The following is an 18,750-nucleotide window of genomic DNA, read 5'->3' as shown; positions in this document are numbered from 1 at the left end:
CTTCAGAGTGCTCTCCCCACTTTTGTCCTTCGCGTCACTGGTGATATCACCAGTGGGCATGACCACCAATAGTCCGGCAGGGAGGGAACAGGTTGTCAGTTTAGGCAGCCCAGTGCAGAAGAAGCACAAACATGCAGTTAGAACAACAAAAAGACTTTTCTTACTTTCTCTGGTTAGCTGTCCATTTGTGTTTGGAATATTGCCTCTAATCAGATAGCACTGCCAGTCAGTGCTGATGCCTCTATAATTAAGGCTATATCTGGTGGGTTTTGTGGGGGGGGAGTTTTACCCATGGTGGCCGGTGTTTAAAAAAAAAAAACGCTGACAGCTGCTGACTGAATATCAACCCTTTAGTATTTCAGAAACATGACTGCATATGCCACTGGCACAGCATCACAATTCCAAATTCTAGGGGGTATGAAGGCCTCCAGGGATGTTCAGCTACTGTTCATCTGTACTATAATTTCTTACTTTTTCTTCATTTGATGATTTTGCATGTTAAATACTCACTATATTTTGATATCTGTGGAGCCCTATTTTAGACAGAATGAAGAATTTGGAATTGAAATACTAAGGTGAGGGAATGTACAATTCCAGTAGTGCCAATGTAGAGTCTGATCTAAAGTACATGCAGGAATTGACATGTATGAACTGGTTATGCATTGTGGGAGCATCCATTTTACAAGAATGACATGGATAACATCTACAGAGGGAACATGACTGATATCTATGTGTATGTGATGGCATATAGATGTATATGTTTGCCATTTTAGAAATCTACACATCTATTTTTCTGCAAGTTGTCATAAAGCCTGATATCATTTTCCACTATTGCTCTTGGGGGATGGGGGAACAGAAAGCACTAGGAGATTAAGGGGCACCCTCTCCTAATCCCTCCAGTACAGCACTGCTGTAAACAAAGTACTTTTAATCAACCTAGATGTCCCTGGCAGCAGTAGCAAATCCCACTGTTGATCCTGGAAGACATAACATACACTCTGTTCTGAAATGAGGGTAGTCTGTCCCATGTATGGAGGTTTGGTGTAGGATGGGCTTCAATGGGAACTCCACTAACTTGGAACATGAGGACGTTACTTGTCAGACTTTACGGTAGGTATCCTGCAAACAACAGGATGATTGGATGGCCCAGAAATATCAAAGAAAAAAAAAATTAATTTAATCATGAATTTTAATGAGTGTAGCTAGATGGACCGTTGAGATCTTTATCTGACATCATTTACTATGTTGCTATGTTACTATGACACATGTATATTTTAGAATCCTCCTAATCCCACCCAAACATTACTAGACCATACCTCCTTGTCACATGCACGGATCTAAGATTTGGACCTGTATATCCCAGGTTTCTAAAATCAAGATTTCACATGTATTTGATATACATTTCTAGATGCTGTTTTCTGCATTTCCAAATTGTGAATACGTTTTCTAAAATAACCAGTATATAGAAGTATATTTGATTACTAGTTGAAAATCTATTACAATATTATATCAGTCTATCACCCCATATAAAATCAATGACTGACATGCCATAAGTGATTTATTAAAATGATTTTCTGGATTAAGTTATAAGCAAATATAGCTGGACACTTTCACTTTGAAACAGAAAAATTAGCTTTAGTAAAGCATATTCGGATCCTATCTGGATAAAACATGCTATATAAATCAAGATGACTTATTCTCAATTATGTACAGAAACTGAAAAGATAAAAAAGTTTATTCACTGTGGCGATGTTTTAATGTAAGAATACTCAATATAACAAAAACACTCGGATATTGTGAAAACTATTAATAATAAACAAAACACTATCACAATGATGTCCATCATTGTGATAGTGTTTAGAATACTCAATATATGACATAGGAACCACAAAATGGCTCCCCGTGATTCTAATGTGGTGTTTCTTACACCATTGATTAAAATCTCACACAGTAAAACAGTACTAATAAAATAATAATAAAATAATAAAGGGACTTATACATTCACCATTGGCCAGTGAACATGCAAGTTCATTATCCCTGTATTTTCAGGTACTATACAGTATTAGACCACAAAATTTTCCCTAACCAGCTCCACAATATTCAAATAGGAAAAGGATAGGATTTGATATACCACCTTTCTATGGCTACAATCAAATTGGTTTACATATTACATACAGGCACTTATTTTGTACTTGGGTCAATGGAAGGTTAAGTGACTTGTTCTGAGTCACATAGAGCTGCAGTGGGAATCAAACCTAGTTCCCCTGGTTCTCAGAGGTGCAAAGGTTTGCAGAGTACAGGTGGCATGGCTATATCATATGGACAGTGGCAATTTTCAGCGCTGAATAATGTAAATAATGGCAGCAGGCTTTAAATTAAGCCATACACAGCTGAAAATTATCCTTATAGTTTACAAAAGATACAAATCTGAAAATAGCTCTTTGCAATTCAGATTAGCTCTTTGCTAAGGGGCTCATTTACTAAGAGCATGCTCTAACTTTACTGGCACATGCTACTGTATCTGTCACAGGGCCCCGGCCTGAGGCAGATAGCAAGCAATAAAGCCATTAGTGCTGGCTGTTAGTAAGTGATCCACTGAATGTTGAAAGTTAAAGGTCATTAACCTGCCCACTGAATTTCTGGCAACTTATGTTTACGCACCTCTGATTTTGGGTTTTATTTGGATTACAATCTTGAATTTCCTACAAGCAAATCCATGACTCTTCTAATCAAAACTTAATATGCAATTATGTATTCCAGACCAAATCAAGAGCTATGAGGGGTAGTAGGTTATTCTTACATGAAGAACCAGTGTGCTGAAAATTAACTTTTCTGAAAAACCTTGTGATTTTACCAGACTTAAAGATGTTTTTTTTTAAAGATTTACCCTACTTCTGAAATTCTACTTGGCATGGGGCTTGATTATGTAGTTTAGCCCTAATATTTCCGTCCTAATCTTAGTAACAATTGCATGCCTCCATTTTAAACCACTGTTTGAAGAAAAGCATGCCACTAACTGAATCTTTATCAAGTAGTCCTAAATCATGCGCTTTACTTATCTGTTTTACTGTAACATAAAATAATACCTAAATCTTCTTTTGAAAGTAAATGAATACAGAATCAGTATTAAAGTGAAGGAGGTCTTGTTAGGAGGGGAGGGGGGGAGGGTATGAATGAGGCAGCGCCTAGAATCCTTTTATTAAGTTGTTTTATGAAAGCTAAGAATTACACAGAAGCCAACCGCAGCAGGCAAATGTTCCTCAATAAAGAATTGGCAGAAAAAAAATAGCCCCCTCTATAAAATATTAGTGGCAAAAAATTCCCAAGGAAAAGCCCGCATGCTACAGGCTCAACCTTGTACTGTACTGTAGCAGGATGACATCATACTTTACAAATTAGCTCAATTATTTAGCCTAGCAAATTAGTCTTGTTTTGAGTTACAGCCATCAAGACTAAAGAATTAAATCAATACTAGTGTGTGATAGCTTACAAATCAAACTTCCTTTATAAATATCTTATCTTATTATTCGATTGGCAGCTCTTTTATGATCACTCGCAAAAAAAAAAATATGAAGAGACAGCAACGCACTGAAGGCGTTTAAAAAGAGAATCATCACTGCAACTTCTTTTCCCTGTTTCATGCTTCCCCTAAAATGCTACCACCCCATCACAACTAAAAATGCTCACCTCTGTCATTCTCGTTTCCTACCATCTATATATGTTGCTGGTTATGCTTGCAAAACTTCCTGACTAGGTTAAGAGTAGGTAATTCAGAAAAAAAAAAAGAAAGAAAAGAAAAGACTCCACACTGCAGTCTTTCAGAGGATCCGGCTCATAATCCCTAAAGACTCAGAAGCATTACCTCACTGCAGCCTTGAGACAAACTGAGCATTCATTCTGGGTCTTACCCAACATCCCCTGCGCCACACAAAGACAACAGAGGTGTGACCAATCACATTGTGCCTAACAGGCACTGTTTGAAAGCTCCCTCCTAGAAAGTCCATTGAGATGCTGGCTGGCAGCCTGCTGAACCTGTTGTCATGGCAACACATGCCAGCTGCTCTCCACTGAGGCTGGTTACCTTACTCCCCCCTTGCTTAGCTAATTGAAAATTTAGAACTATGTTTTGCATGATAGATGCAAATAAGACAATAAAAGTTGCTTTTTTTTTCCTTTAGCAGCAATGTTGTTTGATATTAAAAAAAAAAACCAAACACACATACATACATAATTTTTCAAGGACTGCACCATACAATTCTATCAAGACCAAGCAACAGAGAGACAGCTGTACAGATCCTGCCAGATGGAATTTGGAATTTGTTGCTAGATCTATCTGTGACAAAACCAAACCAAAAATGTAGCTGAAGTCATTTGCCTCACTGCAAAATAGTAAAACCTGCTCAAAAAGCATATTTATAAAAGTTGTGTAGAATTTGAACTCCTGATCAAGCTGCACTTTACAGCAGCAATGGTTTGGACAAGTTCCTACTGGTTTCACACATGATGGGGAAGGCTGTATGGAGTGAGTATACTGAAATTCATTTAGGGGGTCATTTATTAACAGCGCACACTAAGGGCTTCTTTTACAAAAGCGCGCTAGCTACCTCTTGAGCAGGCGGTAATCTGGTGCGTGCACTAAAAAAGCTAGTGTACCTTTGTAAAAGGAGCCCTAATACTGTTTGTGTTAATCACTTATTTTATGCAGTGGGCCCTTTGCTTCCCTAGTGTATGCTGTTAGTAAATGACTCCTGTGAAAAAAGCAATATAATATTCAGCAATATGTTCAGGCAGATTATATTCATCAATACTAAAAATGACTAGTAATTTAATTAGGGTTACAATATGACTTCAGAAAAAGGAGGACAGATTGAGAGATCCAGGTTTTACTTCCATTGAAAGTAATGGAAGTAAAACCCGGATGTCTCAATATGTCTTCTTTTTTCTGGCATTACATAGTAACCGTAAATTTAATGAATCCAATTTCTGAAATGATGATGGGGTTTATTTTGATTTTATTCCATGTTTAATTGCTCTTGTGCATATCTTCATTTCCTCCCATAGCCAGTACCACCCTAGCCACTACCTGTTAAATATTTGAAGAAAGATGTGAAGGAGATAGCCATAAGAACATAAGAGTTGTGATACTGGGACAGATCGAAGGTTCATCAATCTCAGTATCCTGTTTCAAATAGTGGTCAAACTCAGGTCACATCACAAGTACCTGGCAAGACCCCTGGAGGTCAGCATCAGTGGAGGCACTTTGTGAGGAAGTGTGATATGACTTCTAGCCTAAGCTGATCATAGGCTCTGCAACAGCTTTGCCTGGCTTCTTTATAGATCAACAAATGGAGCCTGAGAAGGTTCACTGGCTCACTGCATGGGTTATGTTCACTTACAAAATACTGCTGCTGTTCTCAGACCCAGCTCTTTCACAGGCACTGAGTTCTGGAAAGGGATAGGGGACAGCTTGGGAAGGGTGGCAGGAATAGTATGTGGAAGCAAGGAGGGATGAATATGTGCAGATAAGGAAGAGGAAGAGGAGAAGTTAGCACAGGAGATGGGGTAAGTGAAGGAGGAAGAATTCTGGAACTCCCACCATCACCAAAATAAAAGCCCCATTTATACCTAATGAAGAATATAAATCCAGTCATTGTTTTGCTGATTAGGGATATCTCAAATGCCAGCAAGAGGGATGATGAACAGCTAGATGATTCCTCAGAAACACCTACCACTTGACATTAAACTCTGGAATTTGTTGGCGGAGAATATTGTGAAAGCAGTTATCTTAGCAGGGTTTAAAAAAGGTTTGGATAATTTCCTAAAGCAAAGATCCATAAGTCATTATTGAGTTGGCTTGTGGTTATCCACTGCTTATTCCTAAGATAAGCGGCAGAAAAAAAATCTGCTTTACTCCTTGGGATCTTGCCAGGTACTTGTGACCTGGGATGGCCACTGTTGGAAACAGGATACTAAGCTTGATGGACCTATGGTCTGTCCCAGTATGGCAACTCTTATGATCTTACGTACTGGGCTTATAAGTTTCTCAGCACTGATGTCTAGATCATCACCTGAAGTAGAAATTGGGGGGCAGGTGTTAGTAGTAACTTAGTGAAAAAGTAGTGATATCAGTGCTAGCGGCATCAAATTACTGATAGCCCACATATGTATGTACATATACAGGTTATATATATATATACATATATACACTTATATATATATATATATATATACATACATGGACTATTTTAAAAAAAACTATATAAAAATAAACTCCAGTTGCATCTGCACAATGCCCTTTTAATTAAAATTCTGCACTAGATGAAGAGCAACTGAAAGGTCTCTGTTCCTTTGACTGCATTATTATTACAAAAAGTTACAGATGTTCTTGAGGCAAGCACAAAAGAAAATGTTAAGGTACCTATCAAAGCACAAAAACCAAAACAAAAGGGGAGAGGAATCAGGAAAAATCTTCAGTATCAAAAAGCAACAGCTAAATTAACAAAACCCCCAAACAGATTCTAAACCAATAGCAGATCTTCAGGCATGTGAACTACATTTACATTTCTTGATTGCCAATAAAGGGGCAATTCTATAACTCGGTGATCCTAGTAGGCACCTTGATGCGCATGGGGAGTGCATGTTCTTTGGACCTTTACTCTGACCCAGTATGACAATGCGTGCATTCTTATCTGGGCACCCATATTCCATTATACAGTATTAACAAAAGCAGGAACTAGTGCGTTTAAATGCAGACACACCCATTTATGCCAGGTCAAAGGTTGGTGTAAACAAGTGTGCCTAAGTGCGGCATGCAATGCATGTACTGTAACTTACAGTATTTTGTAAGTTGTGTACATATGTAGTAGTCCTGCCCCTCCCAAGATCCGCCTATGTGTAAGCTCCCCTTGCAGACGTACACAATAGTAGTTAAATGTCGCCTTGGAGAATAGTGTGTACTACACAAGTGCATGCAAGGCACATGTGCACGCAAGCAATTATAGAACTGGTTTCCACATTTCTAAAACCTTCTATGTTCTTTTTTTTCCTGCAAAATTCCTAGGCTGTTGCAGATCTATTTTATACACCTTTTGATAAAACTGGATCTACACTCAAAGTATCTGCAACAAATACCATCTAACCTGTGCTCTATTAAGCTTTATGAACCAGATTTCAACAAACAATTGCATTATTCTCACAGCTGTTAATTCAGACACTCAAAGCCAATATTTACTGTTGGAAAACAATTCACTGCAGGCTAGTTGATCACTAAAACAATTTGTCACAGATCGAGGATTTTTGTTTTCCTAGAAAGTAGCTGTATACAATGTGGAGCACATTTTTCAAAAAAGAAAAACGTCCAAAAAGTGGCATTTTTATCACCAAACCCTTCCAATTCGCTATTTTCAAAACCTATTTTCTAGATGGATTTCTATGTTGTTTATCTACCGTTCATCTAACTCTCAAGAAGGCGAGACTAGGGCGAGCTTATGACCTGATCGTTTTTCTGCCACAATCAAACATTTTAGAATATGTCCTGGGCACAATTTGGACATTTGAGGCTAGACCTGTTTTAACAAATACCGTATTTGCCGGCATATAAGACGACTGGGCGTATAAGACGACCCCCCAACTTTTAGTTAAAATATAGAGTTTTGTTATATACTCGCCGTATAAGACTACCCCTTCTTCCGCACACCTTCTCTACCGCCCCGGGTGCAGCACAGCCGGCCAGGTCCCCTTACTTTTGTGGCACTTCCCCGACTGACCGACAACAGCATTAGAGAGCTGCACGGGGACGCCCCTAGGGTCGCGGGGATCCCGTGGGGACGCCCCCTAGGGTCGCGGGGATCCCATGGGGACGCCTCCGAGGGTCGCGGGGCTCCTGCGGGGCTGGATGCTCAGTCTTCTGGATGTACGCGGCTCTTCTTCTCCCTACCTTCTCTGCTTGCAGCACAGAGCCGAACGGAAGTCTTCCCGACGTCAGCGCTGACGTCGGAGGGGAGGGAGGGCTTAAACAAAGCTTAAACAAAGCCCTCCCTCCCTCCGACGTCAGCGCTGACGTCGGGAAGACTTCAGTTCGGCTCTGTGCTGCAAGCAGAGAAGGTAGGGAGAAGAAGAGTAGCCTCGCGGTACCAAGAGAGAGGGGCGGCCGCCCCGCCCCGGTTGCAGCACAGCCGGCCAGGTTCCCTTACTTTTGTGGCACTTCCCCGACCGACCGATAACAGCCCCGGTCCGACAATCCTCCCTGCCCTGTAGCCGCGAATCTAAATTACCTTCTTACAGCAGCTGTAAGAAGGTAATTTAGATTCGCGGTTAAGGGCAGGGAGGTTTGTAGGACCCGGGCTGTTGTCGGTCGGTCGGGGAAGTGCCACAAAAGTAAGGGAACCTGGCCGGCTGTGCATGCAACAAGGGCATGTAAACAGTACCCGGCGTATAAGACGACCCCCGACTTTGGGGAGGATTTTAAGGTACTAAAAAGTCGTCTTATACGCCGGCAAATACGGTAATTGCTAAAGAGGGAAATAAGCATGACCTCCTACACTCCCCCAGTGGTCCCTGAACCCCTTCTACCTCCTAAAATGTAAATGAAGCAGTACTTACCTGCTTTATGACAGTTTCAGATGTTATGGCCAATCATAGTAGAGCAGCAAGCAGATTCCTGGAGTAGCAGTTGACTACAGAGAAGGGGACCCAGGCCCATATCCCACTCTTAACTACTACACTTGTGGTAGAGCGTATGAGCCCACCATAACCACCCAAAATCTACTGCACCTACAAGTAGTTTTGGGTGGCTTTTGGAGGGCTCACCACACAATTTAAGGGGGTTATGGTGAGATGTGTTTCTTTTATGTGAAGTTCACTACTCTGCTAGGATGTCTGTGTGGCCAGTCTACCACAAATGCTGGCCCATTCTACATCCCAATGGCTTGTTTTGTGCGTTTTTCTTTTGGACATATTTCTTTTTTTCAAAAATGGTTCAACAAGATAGAAGCACGTCAGAAAAATGGCCATTTAAAAAAAAAAAACCCAAGATAGATATTTTGCAGTTTTGAAAATGGGCGTGTTTGGTACTGGAATTTCATGTGTCTTCTGCAAAATGTCTAAACTCGGGTCTGGACGTTATATCGAAAATGGCCCTCCACATCAATCACCTACAGGTTACTTTTAGAGATGACCTTTGACTAGTAAGCTTTCTAGGATTACCTTTATTTTCAAAAGAATGTTGCATTTCAGTCAAATTATTGTAAATAAAATGTAGAAAATAATATTTGTGTCATGTTATAATTTATTGCACCTCTCAACATCATTCCACTTACTGTATCAAACAGCAAGGCTGAATGATTAAAGGCATTTAAAAAAATAAAGAAAATAATCTTTACTACTTTTTGGTCCCTAAAAAAATATCCAGATTACTTTTGGAAAGTTATTTTCCTACTGAAATTATTTGCAAAAAAAAGTATACAAACTGCAAGTTATTGTAATAACAAGTTAATTTTATATCTCAGAAATGACATTTGTTTAAAAAAATCACTCCTATTTACTTATGGTTAGAGCACAATAACAGTACAATTACGCATTATCTGCCCTATAGTCCATTTTAGGCAATAGGCATGTGGCAGATAATGCTATTATTCTATGCTAAGCATTGGTATATAGGGGCCTATATGAACAATGCTTTTTGATTAATTTTCAAATGTAGTGGATTTTGTAATAAGCAATAATACATTATGGGCCTCTTTTATCAAGCTGCAGTAGAGAGTGCCGAATAGCAAATGCATCAAAGCCCATTCAGTCCCTATGGGCTTCAGTGCATTTAGCGCACCAGCCCACACTATTTGGCTTGATAAAAGAGGCCCTAAAGTGGCTATTCTATAAAAGTTAAACACCAATAGTGCACCCAAAATCACATCTAGCTTCCCAAAAGCCAGGAATGTGTTTAGCACTATTCTATAAAGGCATAGCAGGCACTCACATATGCAGTATGGTGTTGCGCCGAAGAGTGTTTGGAATAGTGAATGGGAATGAGCTGGACAGGACCAGACACCATGTGTGCATTACATATTTCATAAACATAAGTCACACAGATGGTGCCAAAAGGACACAACCAAATATACACCTGCTGTAGACAGCAACAAATGAGAGAAAATGTCTCTTTTGACCTGGAGTGTTGGTTAGTGCATTGTGCTGTGATTGGCAACTCAGTGCATGGTCAGGCCTCACTCATCCTACACTTAGCAACCTCCATGACCTCAGAGCGAGAACGTATAGAAACATAGAAATTGACGGCAGAAAAGGGCCATAGCCCATCGAGTCTGCCCATACCAACTCCCTGATTCTTACTCCCCTATAGATCCCACATGAATATCCCATTTTCTCTTAAAATCTGACACGCTGTTGGCCTCAATCACCTGCTGAGGCAGCTCGTTCCAATGATCGTCCACCCTTTCGGTGAAGAAGTACTTCCTAGTATCACCTTGAAATTTCCCTCCCCTGATTTTCAGCGAGTGTCCTCTGGTTACCGTGGGCCCTATAAGACTGAAGATATCATCTTTTACCTCTATACGCCCCGTGATATATTTAAAGGTCTCAATCATGTCCCCCCTCTCTCTTCGCTCCTCCAGTGAGTACATCCGCAGTTTTTTTAACATTTCTTCATACGTGAGATCCCTGAGCCCCAAGACCATCCTGGTAGCCATTCGCTGAACCGACTCAATTCTCAACACATCTTTCCGGTAGTGTGGTCTCCAGAATTGAACACAATACTCGAGATGAGGTCTCACCATGGATCTGTACAGTGGCATTATGACTTCAGGTTTTCTGCTGACAAAACCCCTACGGATGCAGCCAATCATTTGTCTTGCCTTGGACGAAGCCTTCTCCACATGATTGGCAGCCTTCATATAATTGCTAATGATCACTCCTAAATCTCGTTCCACCGTGGTCCTGGACAAGGTTTCACCATTTAGTGTGTAAGTTCTGTGTGGATTTTTTTTGCCTAGGTACATTACTTTACATTTTTTAGCATTGAAGCCTAACTGCCAAGTTGATGACCACTGTTCCAGCTGCCATAGGTCCTGCGTCATAAAGTCAGGCACACTGTTTTCGTCTACTATGTTGCATAGTTTGGCGTCGTCGGCAAACAGTGATACTTTTCCTCTAAGCCCTTGGGTCAAATCTCCTATGAATAAATTGAATAGAATCGGCCCTAAGACGGAGCCCTGAGGTACTCCACTCGTCACTGCTGATGTTTTGGAGGGGGTACCGTTTACCATCACCCTTTGAAGCCTACCATCTAGCCAATCCCTTACCCATTTAGTGAATGTATCCCCTAATCCCATCGATTTTAGTTTGTCCCCCTTCATCATTTGGGCTTTAAGTGATAAAGCTATGACTCTTATTTTGGTCACACAGTCAGAAGGGAAAGATCATTGGAGAAGGAAATTATGTTTGGGAAGATCCAAGGAACCAGGCGAAGAGGACAACCTGCAATCTGATGGCTGGACATGTTGAAAACAACCTTGGAGATGACACTGGAGGACCTTACCAATCTAGCACAAAACAGATCGCTTTTAGATCTGTAACTAGCACAAAACAGATCTCTTTTAGATCTGTAACTCATCAAGCCACTAGGACTTGAGAACAAGTCAATGGCACCTAAGAATAATTCCTAGGATAAGCAACATTAAGCAGAAAGGAAAATTAAGTTAGCTGGTGAGTTAGTTATCCCACTCCCAACTATCGCTTGACCAGGGCTGTGGAGTTGGAGTTGGAGTTAGAGTTGAGGAGACAGAGACAATTTTGGGTACCTGGAGTCGGAGGTACCAGAAACTGAGGAGTCGGAGTCGAAGGATTTATCTACCGACTCCACAGCCCTGATTTCAAAACATATATATAAAACCAGGGCTGTGGAGTCAGAGACAATTCTGGGTACCTGGAGTCAGAGCCGTGGGTACCAGAAACTGAGGAATCGGAGTCAAAGGATTTATCTACCAACTCCACAGTCCTGTGCTTGACAAAACAAAAATGTCTCCTACCCACATCTTGATAGAGCTTGCAAGTGGTGTGGACACATCACCTCCTTTCTGCAAAAACTGAACTGGCTACCAGTACCCTAAAGAGCCAATTTAAAACTCTGTCCTGGGGCCTGTATATTTCCAGGTTTGCAGCTGACCTAGATACTCAATGTTGGTGCTTGGACATGGCTTAGCATTGAATATCTATATGAATTAACTTACAGCAGTCAATGGCTTAAAATCCACTGACTGAGGCATTCTGAATATTATCCTATGTATTCCTAAGAATGCCAGTATTCAACCAAAAATTAACTAGTCAGCGAGCCAAAAATGTAAAAACTATCAATTTATCCAGATACTCTCAAAGTAAACCAAGCCAATTTTTTTCACCATTGACCCCTTAGAAAATAAATTTATTAGTGAAACACCAAACACCAAGCATTCAACATAGCCAAAAATTACTTGATTGCTTTGAACTGAATGGTATTTCTAAATATGAAAATTATATTATTAGAAATACTTCCTGTTTAAGGGTCAGTTCAGCATCAATGGAAAAGCCAGTCAAACCTCTCCACAGTGTGATTCCATATCCCTTCCAGTACCAAATCACCAGCTAACTTAATTTTCCTTTCTGCTTAATGATACCCTTATGCATGACCAAACTTAGGGAAACACAGAAATACTTGGTATAAAACAAATATTAATTCAATAAATTCTTGGACCAAGTGTATCCATATCTATGGAAAATAGATAAGCTATTCCAAAATATAAATAAACACTCATCCCTGAGGGAACTTTTACAGTCATATGCAAAACAGTTTTACACAAATTAAGATCTCATGCATATAAACAGCCTGAAGAACTCTTCTGTAAGGCAGCAAGGATTCTGCAGAAGTCAAGAGAAGAGATCGCATAGCACTGCAAACCATACAGAGATAAAATTAAACACATGGGGAAAGCATGCAAAACTGTGGGCTCCTTTTACTAAGGTGCGCCAGCGGTTTTAACCTGCACTACATTGCCGCATGCGCTACACGCTAACGCCTCCATAGTTAGTATTTTTCGTGTAGCATGGGGTTAGCGCACGCTAATCTTTAGCGCGCACTAAAAAGCTAGCACACCTTAGTAAAAGGAGCCCTGGTGTGTGTTTCACTTGTCATGGACATGAAGTTGGTTTAAATCAGGGATCTCAAAGTCCCTCCTTGAGGGCCGCAATCCAGTCAGGTTTTCAGGATTTCCCTCATGAATATGCATTGAAAGCAGTGCATGCACATAGATCTCATGCATATTCATTGGGGAAATCCTGAAAACCTGACTGGATTGCGGCCCTCAAGGAGGGACTTTGAGACCCCTGATTTAAATTATACTGCACTGCTTTCCAATCTTTTGTAATCTTGGGAGTGGTCGCGTTGTGGGAAACCAACTCTAACTGAGGGATTACAACCCTGATGAAACCCGAGCAGGGTGAAACATGTCGGTGACAGGATCCCTTAAAATGGACCACCTAAGCTAAGCTAAGTATTAGCTTTATATTTATAAAAAGTTTTATCTATGCACTGATGCACTTTTTGAAAATCATCAATATAAAAAATTTAAAAAAATTGTTGGATTGACCCGGTGAGGAATTAATGTATAAATCCAACCACTATGATATGCATTTGAGTGGCTGGTGGCATTTCTGAGGGTCTGTGAAAAGATACTATATATAAATAAGAATAGTTGGGAAAATTACAAGGAGGTCTCAACATTGACCAACCTTTCATAATTTCTGTATTTGTGATGTATGACATAAATAACCTACCCATGGGCCAATTTCTTAGGCTCAGACGCTTATGCAGCAACAAAGAAGAGTACAAAACACGTTCTGTGGATATGTGGCAACGCTTTACTGACAGAGGTTATCCGCAGGGTGTTATTAAAAAGGCCTATAAAAGGGCCTTATATGCCCATCGATCGTACCTGTTACAACCATCCCCCGCGGCTGCGGAACCCCATATGGTGTGTACTCTTCCTTACTCTTATAAAGCATTTGGTATTAAAAAGATCATCAAATCTCACTGGCACATCCTTCAGGTACATTCAGAACTTTCTCAACCCCCTCTGTTTGCGTTTTCCCGAGGCAAGAACTTACGTGATCACATCACTACCTCCCAATTTGTCAGTGAACAGTTTCACATTCCTGAACATCTTAAGGGTCATTTTAAATGTGGCCACTGCACCATTTGCTCCTATGCTTTTGAAAGTACACGTATTAACCACCCAACTTCACCCAAATTTCACATCCTCCAACACCATACGGATTGTGATACTCAGGGGGTGGTATACATGATTATATGCCCATGCAGGATGTTATACATCGGTCACACTACTCGCAGCATCAGGGTACGCATAACTGAACATCTGAGCAAGATCTGGAGGGGCGATTTAGCTGCCCCTTTAGTGCAGCATTGGCATTTGACATCTCACCAACTACATGATCTCCAGTTTACAGTCTTGGAAGTTGCCCAACTTAAGAGAGGAGGCAATGTTCAAGCCTGGCTGTGGAAACAAGAACAGAGGTGGATATATCATTGGGACACAGTGACTCCTACTGGACTGAATCGAGAAGTAGAATGGTGGGCGTTTCTTCACCGATGATGGACAGCTTGGTTTAACATAAGTACAGGGTGCTCAGCTGAGCACTGATGTCACAGGAAATGAAAGACTTCTTCCTTTGAACCAGGTATCCTGCCGACAACGTCGAGAGTAAGTTGTATACACTTTTGCCTTCGTGAACTTTATATAGTTACACCTTCTTTTTGTTTGTTTAGGAAGCATTTAATTTTGAATTGCACACAGCACAGCGGGTTCTCTGAAGAAGCCTCCTCGGCAAAACGCGTCAGAACCCTGCCGGACCATCGCTGTATGGACTTTGAAGTTAAGTTTGCTTGCACTTTTTGAAAATATATTTTTTGAATCATTGAATACTTACCTATGTTATGGACATGCAAAACAGAATGAAGCACTTTTAATCACCTTTCTAACACACTAGTTGGTGCAATGATAGATTCTATGAAAAAATCTCTTTAGGGGTTTGTTCCCCATCCTGAGTTTTTTCTACTCCATACGTGGATTCTGAGCACCATCTGAGTTAAATAAGGTATTAAATACTTCTTCAGGCTTGTTCCCTTTTGTTTTTTGTGATAAATAATTGTTGAACATTTTCTTCATATTTATTTTATTGTGGAAAGCACAAAATTAAACATCTGAACACTTTTTCTTATTGCCTAGGGAACCACGTCTATTGTGGCTGCCATGGAACCCAGCACCTGGAGGTAGTGCCAAGGGGACTGGGCTGGCTTGGCTAACAAGTTCGTTATCTGAGAGCAAAGTTTGTCTGCTGCCTCTGGAAGCCAGACACGACTGTCTGCCATGTTGAACAAGACACCCAGGTATTCCAGAGACTGTGATGGAGTCAGGAGGCTCTTTCAGAAATGCACTATTCAACCCAGGTCCTGCAGAACTTGGACCACATGAGCCACCACCTGCTCACCTTCGGTGGATGACAGAACCCTGATCAGTCAGTCGTCCAGGTATGGATGAACCTGTAAGTCCATCTTGCGCAGGTAGGCAGCCACCACTACCATCACCTTGATGAAGGTGCAATGTTCTTTGGCCAGCCCAAAAGGAAGGGCTGAGAATTGGTAATGGTTTTCCAGAACATGAAGCCTCAGGAATTTTCTGTGGTCTGGAAATATGGAAGTATGAAAATAGACCTCTTTCAAATCCAGAGAGGCTAGGTAACTCCTCCAGTGCAACTGCCACTGCCACTATGATAGATCAAACTGTCTCCATGTGAAAGTGCAAAACTTTGAGCACTGCATTGATGTAAGAACTAGAATGGGTCTCCAATCTTTGGCATAATGAAGTATATGGAATATCTGCCCGAGTCCAAATCTTCCAGCGGCACAGGCTCTATTGTCTGAATATTTAACAACCTCTGTACTGTGGTCTCCACCCTGCCTGCTTTTTCTGGTCATCCCGCTGGGGAGCCCACAAACCAGTCCATTAAGGGCTGGGAGAATTCCAGCTTGTAACTGCTCTGAATGATTTCCAGCACCCAACGATCTGGCAATATCTGTGCCCAGGCCTGCACATAATCCAAGAGCCATCCCCCTATCTTGAGAGGAACCGCTCTGCACCTGGCATCATTGTGTCTTTTTGGAGGTTGAAGCAGGCTAAGAACTGGAGACCTGGCTTCGCCTGGGCCCTGAGTACCTCTGTCTGGATCCTTGGAAGTTTCAAGCTTATTCATAGCTTGATATACTGACCATCACAAGTATCTGGTCAGTTTACAATAATAAAAATTAAAAAGATATTTAAAATATTTAAAATTGCATAAAGAAAATAATAAATTGAAATTAAAAAATAAAAAATGGGAAGGATCTCTGAGAGGCGGGTCCTACTGATTACTGCTGAAAATACCTGGAGCCATGAAAACTAGAGCACCCTGAACCTCTAGAGCAGGGGTGTCCAACCTTTTGGCTTCCCTGGGCCGCATTGGCCAAAAAAAAATTTTCTGGGGCCGCACAAACGCGCAAACACTGCAGCAAGACAGAGGAGGGAGACGGCAAGACAGTAAACACCCGGAGGCAGCAGAGGAAAACACTGCATCACCCTCGACCGGGCAGCACAAAATACTTCATGGGGTGCATGCGGCCCTTGGGCCGCAAGTTGGACACCCCTGCTCTAGAGGTTCAGGGTCTGTTGCTGGGCAGAGATGGTCATGAGATCGCTCAGTCCCTTATCAAAAAATATTTGTCCCTTGAATGGAAGTCTTCTGAGAGTAGTTTTGGAGGTGAAATCACCAGCTCTTTGCCTGATCCAGAGCATTCTGCGGGATGAGATCGAATAAGCGGGAACTTTGCTCATGACTCTTATGCTGTTGCAAAGAGCATCCGCCATATAATCCACCCCTGCCAATAGGAGTTGGGGCAAAGGCTCGCTGCCCGCCAGCTCAAGACTCCGCATGTCACAAAAGAAGCCAATGTGGCGCTTTGATTCCTAAGGCCAAACCTCAAACTGTCTTTTGATATTTACATCCACTCCAGGATTCTGAATATTTTTTAATATCATGCCTTCTTCACTTGGCAGGGATGTGTGTTTGGTAACCTGCACTACTAAGGAATTCATCTTGGGCTGAGCGAACAACTGGTGACACTCCTGAAACCATCGGATACAGCCGAGCCATTGTCCTGCCTTCAGGAACATCCCAATGCTCCAATGACCAGGATGCCAGGGAAACAGAGAAGATTGGCTCTTACTCCGCTCATTATAGAGCAGGGAGCAGAGATGACCTGCTGGGAGTCCAAGTTTAACTCTAGCAGAGAATCAGTAATAAGATCCAATAGAGCTGAGGGTTTGAACAGACGGAGGACAATGGGATCATCCCCTTGATCGAGGGCCACCACTGGATCTAACACACACACACCTTTCGGTGACCCTGCATCTCCTGACAGGGAGGGCGTGAAAGATAGTAAGGGCATGGTAAGAGACCTTTTATCCTCTGAATCTCTCTCAGAAATATCCCATAGATCCAGCAAGGCAGATGCACCCTGGGAGTCCCGGCTCCCTCGTGTGTCTTCAGATGCGCTGCCAGACTTCCCTTTGGAAGTTCGGCTGTCCTGAAAGGCTCTCCACATCAAATTAACACATTCCAGAGAAAATGCCATACTAGGCAGTGCTAAGTCTCCTGTCGAGGACTGCAGCTTACGTCTCTTGGGCTATGCATCCTCTGCACCTCTGCATTTAGGGTGCCAGTCATTCTGGGGTTCTAGAAGGAATTTAACCCCAATCAATAGGCTTCCCAGCCATTCCTCAGCCCTAAAGAGCAAAAGGGAGGATAAGCCGAGTAGCCGACCACTCTTGCCCCTCCTTCACTTGCTGAGCAGCACGTGGCACAAGGGCATTCTTCGGGCACCCATCCAGCACAAACCTGGCAAGAGTTAGGGTTAAAAAAGCCAGAGGACTCCATCCCTTCCAGTTTTGAGGCAAAACAAAGTAATTTGAAGCTTTTAGAGAATTTAAAAAAATCAGGAAATCCAAGATAGCCACTGTATCAGTGTTTTGGCTCCAAAACACTGAAACAAAAAGAAAAAAACTAGGATTTTAGAGTTGGGGTAACCTAAAGGGACAGGCAGAAACCTTTAAAAACAAAATTTACAGACCCTCCGATTTTTCTCATAGACTGTAACAGCCTTACTCACTGTGACCTGTGCTGACAACATGCTGCAGCTTGCCTCAGTTCCAAATGTAGTTAGACCTGGGAGAAGAAATAACTGCCTCAAAACAGAACGACCTTCCAGTGCTGAATATTCAGGCTGCCAGTCTGATCGCTGTCTGACTGAGCCTCCAACCTCCGCGGATCCGCAGATGCAAAAGGGGGAAGGTGAGCCCCACTGAGCCCCCTACGAATGCCTAACAACCAAACACCTGCAATGCAGTAGGTGAGTAATGCTACAAGGGGTAAGAACCCCAAGCTCTAAAAAGGCTTTGGCAAGCTGGCCAACTGGTACCTCAAGGGATCAGCCTGTCAGCTGCAGACTGTAGTCTGCTTCTCCTGCAAGCAGGCAGAGCTGTACCCTTGACTAGGGGAGCTCTTAGTACTGAAATAAAGTTAAAAGGCCATGAACAGACCAAAAAGACCAACAAAAAAAAATAAAGAAATAAGCAGAGCAGATCAGAAAGACTCCTTCTG

The 18,750-nt window shown here is 41.8% G+C and overlaps 1 protein-coding gene across 3 annotated transcripts in view; it reads right to left on the bottom strand.

Annotated features, from left to right (window-relative positions):
- Nucleotides 1–18,750, bottom strand: part of STOX2 (storkhead box 2) — a 424,566-nt gene that overhangs the window by 84,349 nt on the left and 321,467 nt on the right. The gene's annotated exons all lie outside the window — the stretch shown is intronic.

This window comes from Geotrypetes seraphini, chromosome 1 (assembly GCF_902459505.1).
Source record: "Geotrypetes seraphini chromosome 1, aGeoSer1.1, whole genome shotgun sequence".
Classification (NCBI taxonomy): domain Eukaryota; kingdom Metazoa; phylum Chordata; class Amphibia; order Gymnophiona; family Dermophiidae; genus Geotrypetes; species Geotrypetes seraphini.
This window is presented reverse-complemented; position numbering and strand designations above follow the sequence as displayed.